Consider the following 10,364-nt stretch of genomic DNA (forward strand, 5'->3'; position numbering starts at 1 on the left):
GACCAGGAATTGGAAGCAAGCGTGTTTTTGTAGCAGTGGTATTTATTCTGGACAGTAAGTCATCGGTACATTTCTTTCTTAAGAATGTCTTTCTGGGGGACCTGCTCCTGTCTTGTCGATTCCTCCTGCGAACTCCCTCCTCTTTCCTCCTGACGGGGCTCCTCCTCCTACTGCTGGGCTCCTCCGGAGGCTCCGTATTGCACACCCTCGCCGGCCACCAAGAAGGAAAACAGAAGAGAGGACACCGTCAGCGATTATGGCCGCAGTCTTGGGTTTTATAGGGTAGGGCGTGTGGGAGAAGTGCAAGTTTCAAACAGTGCTCGACTAGGGACGGAAAGTGCTCTGTGCCGGATCGTGTTTTGTTATTTCTAGGACTGCCACTTATCTTTACGTGATTCGTCTACCCTTCCTCCTCCACCACCCCAGGACCCTGGCACGTACCTCAGCTAGCCGTACACCTCCTGGCGCACGGCTGGGCGGCTCGTGGGGTTGGCCTCCTGGCTTCACAGCTCCCGTCTCGTCTTTCCCCGTCCCCGTTGACGCTGTCTCTTCGCTCGTGCAGTCCGCTTCCTGCTTGTCCCCTTCATGCTCTCGTTCTTCCTGCACGTCCTCTTCGCTTATCCAACTCGTGCAGGCTCTCCAGTCCGCTTCAGTAAATCCTCTTGATCCGCCGTCCTGATCCGCTCCGCTCCACCAACTCTCTCCTCCACTCCTCTCCGCCTCGCTGCTTCCCGCCACTCCGCTCTCCTGCACTCTGTCCGCTCCTCCGGTGAATAGACACACCTGTGGACTGTTGTGATCGCCCTTTTCAACGTCACCAGGCTCCTCCTCCTCCATCAGGTCCGTCGTCCACTTAAAGGGACCCCATCCTTCTTCTTCCTCTTCATCACAGCTGTACCTTTCCACCGGCGTCCAACCAAGGGGAATGTGAGCCTGTGGAGACAAGAGGGGGGGGTCGCATATCGTTAAAGGAGGCCCCCCTGTAGGGCGAGAACCTGTGCCCTTGCTACACATGGCTGCCTGGCCATGCTTCCACCTACTGCTTCTTTCTTCCACCTCTCTGTACTCTTCCTTTCTCTTTATTTCACTCTTGTGTGTTCCTTTTTATCCTTGATTTCGCTCTTTGTCACTATTTATTTATTTATTTATGCGTTTTTATATAGTGCAGACTTTACCCGAAGGTGTCAGAGCGCTTCACAAAAGGAACAGAACTGATATAAGAGAACATTACAAGTGAACATATTACAAAAGCAAAAGTTAAATTTCACGAGGCAAAAGTGACAATCGTGAGTGAACAAAATACAAGAGGTAGCAAACGGTGCATTACAGGAGGAAAAAGGGACATGTGTGCAGGTTACAAAGCGTACAAAGTGCAAGTGGAGGTATAATACTGCAATAAATTGAGGACACTCAAACACAAGAACAAACGTTACGTAGGCAATGGTGGCACTTGTGCAAGTATCGAAAGCAAACAAAAAGTAAGAGGTAGCAAACAGTGTGTTACAAGAGAAAAGTGACGTCTGCATGTTACAAAAGAGTTCCAAACACAGGTAAAAGGGTAGTAGTACTGCAATAAATGGCAGTCTCTCAAACCACAAGAACACACTGGAAAGGCACTTCCATAGTCATGGAGAATAGAAATTTTCTATACTAAAAGGTCTTCCTTCAGATAATAGAGGGCATGAATTAACTTTGGAAGTGTCTTTGAAGGAGGAGAACTTTGAGGTCAGTTTTGAAGGCCTGGGAGGAGGTCGTGGTCCGGAGCTGAGGCGGAAGCGAGTTCCAGATTCTCACTGCGTTGCCTGAAAAGGATTGGGCCATTGATCTTTCCTTCTTGTAAGTGGGAGGTTCAAGCAGTAGATTTTCCGCATTTCGTGATGGTCTAGAGCCTCCAGAGAGTTTCAGTTTTTTCGCCAGATAGCGAGGAGAGGAGGAGTGCAAGGCTTTGTGGGTGATGCAGGCAGTCTTGTAGATAGATCTTGCCTCAATGGGAAGCCAGCGGAGGGTGGATAACATGGGTGTGATGTGGTCGCTTCTTTTGGCCCCATAAATGAAACGAGCTGCTAAATGGAGAACAGACTTAAGGGGGGACAGTTGGGATTTGGGGAGGCCAGTAAGAAGAGAATTGCATTAGTCCAGTCTGGAGAGGACCATCTTTCTGTCCTTCCTCTGTCTCCCATGCCTCACATTCTTTCTTTTGCTCTTGGTCAAAGTCTGGTGATGAAAAAAATGAGTCCCAGCCCCCACTAATGAGTGCTTGTGCCAAAAACCTGCAACCACAGGCACAAATTAAGCACTGATATGAAGGCAAAGACAGACTTACTGGGGCAGATTTACAAGCCACTTGCGCCACTTCTGCGTTACATTTAACATGGGAAAAGTGACGCAATAGTGGCGCAAGGGGCTTGTAAATCTGCCCCACTGTTCTTAACTGCACGTCGACAAATGTAGTACTTGGTACTTTGCGGTCGCTATTGTTGTTGTAGGACTATTTTTCAAACACAATATTGTGATGTTGTGACCCAACACTGCGGTACGATACACGCAGTAAACGGGCCTTGTGCAGTCATTCTTATGTGACATCCCAGAGCTGGGTTTGAACATGAGGATGTGGCATTCACATCAGACAATGCTGGGACAGGCTCTTTGAAAATGCTGCAGCCTTTATTCCCCTAAATGAAAGAATTCTATTCAACACAACCTCCGATGAATGGGAACAATTTGTACTAAGCATAGGGAGAAGAAAGAGTGATGTCAAACGCTGTCACAATAGCAGTAAACAGAGACTGCCTTCTTGTAGTGAGAGAGGCAGTGAACTAGCTTTGATGTGCTGAGAAGCACTGTGCCAGTGTGGGCGGAGGTACACCCTGTTCACAGTGATAAAGGGAGCCCAATTGTTAGAAAGATGTTGGATGCAAGTACACCTGATTCACCATCACATGGTTAGTTTTTTTTAAAGACCCTTAAATATGATTTATAAAGTAGCAAATTCTGAAACAGAAGGCCTCTTTATCAAACCTGTTGCATCGCTGCGATAAAACAGCGATGCAACAATTTTCACTGCGCCCTCCTTGCGACACGATGGATGTGCCGTATTTAATGTACGGCACTCCATGTCGCAAGGAATGACAGGTACGTCAGGAAACCTGACGTAGCTGTCGGCGCAAACGTTACGCATTGCTGGAGTTGTGTCGCAAGCATGACGCAACTCTGGCAAAAGATGGGGTAGGCCTGTGCCTATGGCACGACGTCACCCTTACGCCTGCCATGAGGCAGGCGTAAGGTTTTGATGCAGTGGCATCCTAGAAGTGTCGAAGTGAAATCTCATAGATTTCACGGCGACACTTTTATGACCCTTTTTTTACGGGGGAACGTGCACCCTGCATACATTATACCTGACGCCGGTATAATATGGCGCAGGGCCTTGCAAGGTGACGCATCTGCGTGGATGAATCCCCTTGCAAATATGGCTCAACGTCGCGCATTATTTATGCCGCGGCTGCACCACAAAAAGTCACCCCATAGCAGTGCAAAAGGGTTGCAAGGCCCTCATAAATAAGGCCCTGAAAAAGCCCCACGGTTGGTATTGTGCAAAGCAAGTCTTATGAACACTATTGTTTTTTTATAACTTTGCTTGATGAGTTGCTTCCCTTGTCAGAGATCTAGCTGCTGATATATATATTCATTCTACTTTGATTAGAGGAGAACCTGTTTTAAGACTGGACGAGGTGGTGAGATTTTGGGGCACCCGAGTTTTTAAACATTACAGATATGATGTGCAAGGTTTTTGTCCTCGTTTTAAACATTCGTCTATAAAAAAAGGTAGCTTATCGACATGTCATCAATTTAGCTTCATGCCACATATATGGCTATTTTTTATTTTATTTAAGACATTGAGTTGAGTTATGGAGTTAGAGCAATGCATGGTTCTAAACTGTTTTTTATTAATACACAAGGAGCATTTGGAACAGCTTTATTAAATTGTGCTTAACTGCAAACGATTTAGAGAAAAGTCTCCTAGATAGAGGGTTTGGAGAACAGAATTTCACATCCTGGGTTCATGCCTTCAACCTCTTTTTTAGAGAACTTCATGGCCACGATTCTGCAACAGAACTCACAATCAAACTCCATGCCGGTGTGCAAACTCACTGAGTGCACTTAGTGCGTACCTAGACTGTTGGAGGTACTTACCCAAACCAGCATAGGCAAAGCCAATAAGTTTCCCTTGCATTTTGAGTAGTAACTAAAACATTTTTACAAAAGCCTGCTGTTGTAGTGAAAACTAAATAGAAGAACGAGCCTGTGGAACTCTTTGGAAATCTAACCTAATATCTTATTCAAAGGTAATTAGAGAAATTGAGGGCCTTATTTATGGAGGTCTTGCAACACTTTTGTGCCACCATTGCGTCACTTTTCATGATGCAGCGGCGGCGTATACAATGCTCCACGTTACGCCCATGTGGAGCATTGTATACGCCGCCGCTGCATCAAATCTATGAGATTTCACTGCGACACTTCTAGGACCCCACTGCATCAAAACCGTACTTCTGCCTCATGGCAGGCATAAGGGTGACGCTGGCCTACTCCGTGCATTGCTGAAGTTGCTTCATGCTTGGGACACAACTCCAGCAATGTGTGACGTTTGCGCCGACAGATACGTTAGGATTCCTGACGTATCTGTCATTCCTTGCGACATGGAGAGCCGTACATTAAATACGGCACATCCATCGTGTCGCAAGGAGGGTGCAGTGAAAACTGTTGCATCGCTGTTCTATCGCAGCGATGCAACAATTTTCATAAATGAAGTCCATTGTGTCTGAATCATTTCATATAATCAATTACTTACATTCAATCACTCAATACAATGCAAATAAATCTAAACAGTGCAACGTATCCCTGTCCGGGGGTCAAAATAGTTCTGCTACACATAAAGGTGCAATATGTATAGTGAAGGGAGTGCCCATGACACAGCACACATAAAAGTGAACGTGCATGTAGACAGAAAGGCGAAGAAACACAGAAAAAGGCCCAAGGTTGGTATTGCACAAAGCAAGTCTTTTGAACACTATACTCAGTCATGTAAGTTTGTCCAATGAGAATAAATCATCTATCAAGCGTGGTGGTTGCGGTGGGGGCGTGTTTCGACGTCACTGCCACCAGATGTAATTTGCCGGGTCTCAGCAGGACCTTGTCATCTGTCTGGCACCACTACAATCTTTCAAGTCCAACTCTGAAGAAATAACTGGATTGCACTGTTCCGTCAATCGATGGTTCCTGGAATGAACAATACTGTCTAGCTTCACTGCAGTACACTGCAACAAGAATAATTAATTAGGCTGCCCCCCCAAACAATCAGGGCCAGGACAGAGGCCGCTGGAAGGATTCAACACTGTGAGGCTTACTTACAAGCCCCTTGCGCCACCGGTACGTCACTTTTTCCTATATTAACTCATTGTGTCTCACTCTGAATGGGAGGTTCCATTCACATATGTTGTAGAAAAAAGCAAAGCTAAAAACTATTACTCTCTGTACGCAATCAATCAATCAATCAATCACGGAATTTGTAGAGCACGCTACTCATCCGTAGGGTCTCAAGGCGCTGGGGGGGGGGGGGGGGGGGGGGGGGGAGGTCCGCTATTGTTCGAAATCGTCTGTGAGAGAAATAATTTATTGTGAAACAATTCAGTGTAATATGCAGTCTTCATAGAAGAGTAAACAGCCAATAGAATGAGGTGAGAGAGGGATACTCTTCAGAGAGTTTCCAAAACCTACACCGTGGTTATTTTAAAGGATTGGTAACAATAGGTCTGCAGATAACAGCGCTATCAAGCCAGGTTTTAAAATGTGCTTTTTCCTGCGCATGTGCAGGAGACAGCACAGCAGTGAAATATGGAGCTGTGGTTCGAACCCTCAGAAGTTCTACTACTGCCGTTGGAGCCTGGTGTGAAATTTGGAGTGAGGACAGGAAACGCAAATGGATTCACTCTTATTTTGGCTGTAATCCTGGGTTCATTATAGAACAGAAACCCCTATTCGCAAGGATTCATTTTGCATGATCATAGTTTCTGTAGCTTCTCAGTACATTGGGGCTCATTTATTAGCCCTTGCGTCACATTTACGCCGCTGTTGCGTCAGTCTTTGTGACGAAGTGTAAATAATGCACCATGTGGCTCCATATTTACCCATCTAGGCAGATGTGTCACTTTATAAAGCCCTGCGCTACATTATAGCTGCACCAGGTACAATGTATGCAGGGTGGGCGTTCCCCCGCATCAAAGCCTCGTAGAAGTGGCGCATTGAAATTTATAAGATTTCATTGCACCATTTCTAGGACGCCATTGCGCCAAATCCTTACTCCTGACTCAAAGCAGGCTTAAGGCTGATGCAGTGCTATAATCATAGCCCCCCCCGGCATTGCTGGAGTTGCGTAACGCCTCTGACACAACTCCAGCAATGCGTCAGCTTTGCGCTGACAGATACGTCAGTAATACTGACGTATCTGTCATTCCTTGCAACATGATGCGTCATACGGTAAATATGATGCAACTATGATGTCGCAGGGAGGGCGCACTGAGAAGTGTTGCATCGCTGCTTTATCGCAGCGATGCAACACTTCTCATAAATAAGGCCCATTGTATTTAGCGTCCAAAGTACCTCATCCATTGAGAGGTAGCATGTCTCTTTCAGAGTAGTCTGTTACATACAACAATTTAATCATCTGAATAGGTATCCTGGGAGGACAACAAAATGCATTTATCATCATATATTAGATATTCCACATCTGTATATATTACATTGTAGATTGTTGTTCTGCCCATACAATCCAGTGCAATACTGATGCCACACGGCACAGATGGAGGGTGGGTGAATATTTACAGATAGTGTTGTGCAAACAGTGACAAGCTGGAGCTAATTAAAATAAAGAATAGGGGACAATAGTTCTGCTAGAACAGGGGGGGCTACAGGGCTGCATCTCAAGAACCAGTACTTTTTACTATTCACATTAAGAATTTGAACACTTGCCTACCTGGATGTGGGCAGGATGTCGACTTGATCGATCAAGTTCCATTTCTTTCCTTACTATACTCGGAAGACGCTGTGTTGCTTGCGTGAACCCCTCAGGGCTTGAAAAAATTATTTTTGGGTTTCGCTAATTTTATGACTAGCCTAGATATGGACGTATTATTTAGGAATTTGGGGGCATATTAGCAAGGGCAATATCGCCGCTTTAGCGGGACTTTTTCCCGCTAAAGCAACAATATTTTTATCGCCCTATTAGCAAGCTGTCGCTAACCGCAGTTAGCGACAGCTTTTAGGCGATAGCTACAGGTTTGGGGCCCGCTTTGTATGTCAGCGATATTTATCACTAATGACATGCAAAGTGAGCGTACCCAAACTGTTAGCGACTGAAAACAGTCGCAAACACAGCTATCGCCTATTAGCAAGGCAGGCGAAGCGATAAAAAAACGTGCTAAGCGCGATTATCGCTATAAACTAACGCCTGCTAAAAAGTTGACTTACCTGTATAGTCAATGGGGATGGATTATCAGATTAAGCCCCCATTGGCAAAAAAGTCACTAATCACGTTTAGCGATAAATATTGCTATTTCTTGCTAATAGGCCCCTTGGTTTCTTGGCATTCTAACATCACTGTCAGATACCAGACATTTACGTAATCTATAGGAGCTCATCTCAACTTGACCCCTTTAGTAGGAGGCAAACCTTCTGGGGCATTTTTGGAGATCTATAATACTCAATGTGTGCTTGTAGCCACCTATAGGCCTGGTGTATATAGTTGTGCCCAAGCTCCATGGATCCAAACTGAAGAGTACTGTGTTTGCCGGCGACTATTATCTCAGCTCCCCCAGTTGTCCCTACTGTTTCTGCTGTGAGAAACTTGGGCAAATGGCTATAGAGGACACAATTCAACTCTCCCTGATGATGCTATGGCGGTCCATCTGGTCTAATCCTTGTGGCTCTTTCAATGTATGTCGGTACAAGGCAGGTGTTAATTACACCTGCCTTAATAACGTGGTCCGAACAACGAATGCATTTTTACAACACATTCCGTTACCAAGCAGATTGTTACAACGACTTGTTTTAGGGAAAGCGCTGGAGTTGGAAAAGTATAATTTACTATTCCAACTCCAGTTTGTGCTACAGTAGGCAAAGCATTAGACTTAAAGGCCAACATCAATCCAGCACTGCTTTCCTTAAGGCAAGTCGTTGTAACGACTTACTTGGTAAAGGAATGCATTGCAAAGACGGATCCGTGGTTCAGACCGCACTGTTATGGCACACTGTGGTCCAAGCTGAGGTGTAAAGGCTGTTGCCCCTTTCAATCAGCATGTTATGAGGGAACGCCCTAGTTGTGACTAGGGGATGAACATTCCATGGTTATTTTATGTTAAACATTTTGTTAACATGGGTAAGCCATCCCTTTTATACACTCAAGCTCTAAATATAAACAAGATAAGCTGTGTCTAAAGTATATCTTTTTAGAGACCGAGGGTTAGCTGTGCGAAGCATTTTTGCAGTCACATACGGCCCGATCCGTAGAATCAGGCCGTTTCCAACCACAAAAATGCATTTTGGTATGTATTAATCCCAAATTACGACTCAGTAGCATGTTACCAAATTGCAATTTGGAATTGTGAATACGTACCGATCAGGTATTCGGTATTTGGAAGGGGTGTGTTTAGGGTCCAAATCAGAATGGGATATATGAATGTGCTCGAATGCGGTCGTAAAACATTCGCACTAACCCATTTGCAAATGGGAAGGGGTTCTCTTGGGACCCCTTCCCCTTTCAGAATGGGTAAAAAAAATGTTTTAAAACTATTTTTAAAAGCAGGCAGTGGTCCCATGGATCACTGCCTACTCCTCACAAATAAAAATAAATCTTATCATTTTTATTTTCAAAAACGAATCACGTTTTCCAAAGGAAAACAGGCTACATAAAAAAATTATTGCTTTATTTATAAGAAATCACGGACATGGTGGTCTGCTGACCACAACAGGCCACAATTCCTGTGATGGCAGTGAATCCTAGTGGGTCACAAATTGCAATCTACCTCATTAATATTCAAAAGGTAGGTCTATTTGCGACCCACTGCAAATCGCTATTTAGGGAATAGGGGCTAGATAACCCCAATGTTCATTAGTAATAGTGATGACCAAATAGCAATTCGCAAAAAATTGGTATTTGCTAATCACTATCACTACTGTTCATACATCTAGCCTCAATTAATAAACTACCCAGGGCATTGAGACAGATTTACTGTATACATTCATTGGTAGAGGGCCCTATTGTTTAGTTCATAACAAGCTCTTTACACACTTTATTATGTTTTCTGCTGGGGCAGTTTGGTGGGGAGTGTTCAATCGTATGCCCTTGTGATAGTGTTTCTCCCCAAACGTTGATGAATGTTACTCTTTTTTGTAACTTTTATATTTTTTACACTAAAAATGTTTATACCCTTGATAGAAAGCCAACAATTTTAGAGATTATAGATTAGCTTTTCTTTATTTGCAGAGTTCATGAAAACAGTTTTTCTTTTGACTCCTTACTAAAATGTATAGTTCGCTGTCGTAACAATTTTTATGTATTTGTGTGATTTTACTTTAATTCTGCATAAAGGGCCTCATTTATGGGGATTTTCCATAGGGCAGCACAGCAAGTCCCCTTACTGCGCTCCCCTATGTCAAAGTGAAATGGCAGGAATGCACCTTATTTATCTAATATGGTACATTCCTGCCTTTTTACCCTGCGCTGGTGCCATTTCGGAGGCCTAGTGCCAACGCAGGCACCGTTTCACAATGGTTCCAGGGCACCTGTGTTGTCGGCAGGGTTGTTTTTGTGCAGGAGGGTTACCTTCCTGCACAAAAACAATCCTGGGAGGTTTTTTCCTCTTTCTATGTGTGCGCACCAGCACACATGGAAAGAGGAAACAAAGAGGAGAAATAAAGTTATTCCTACTCGTTGCGCCTCCCCTGGGGAGGCCTAAGGTTTTAGTGCATCCCCAGGTTTACATGGTATCGTAAATCTGGGGAAGGGTGAAAATCCATGGGTGTTGCTTGAGCACACCCTCCGCAAGGCCTATTGAATGCCCACCTAACGCAGAGTACGGCAACGCAGAGATTTGTTCTGCCATGCATTACTCCATATCTATGAGGCCATTCAAAGCCACATAAAGTGACTTTGCAGGACCTTCAAAATATGATTTCGTGATTTGCGCTGCCAGGGTGTCACAAAAAGTTACACTACGTTGGCGCAAGAGGCATAAATGAATAAGCTCCAAAGTTTTTATGACTGACTGAGTACAACATGGAAGTATTACAATGGTCATCAAACCTGTTAAGGA

This window comes from Lissotriton vulgaris, chromosome 11 (genome assembly GCF_964263255.1).
Source record: "Lissotriton vulgaris chromosome 11, aLisVul1.2, whole genome shotgun sequence".
NCBI lineage: Eukaryota > Metazoa > Chordata > Amphibia > Caudata > Salamandridae > Lissotriton > Lissotriton vulgaris.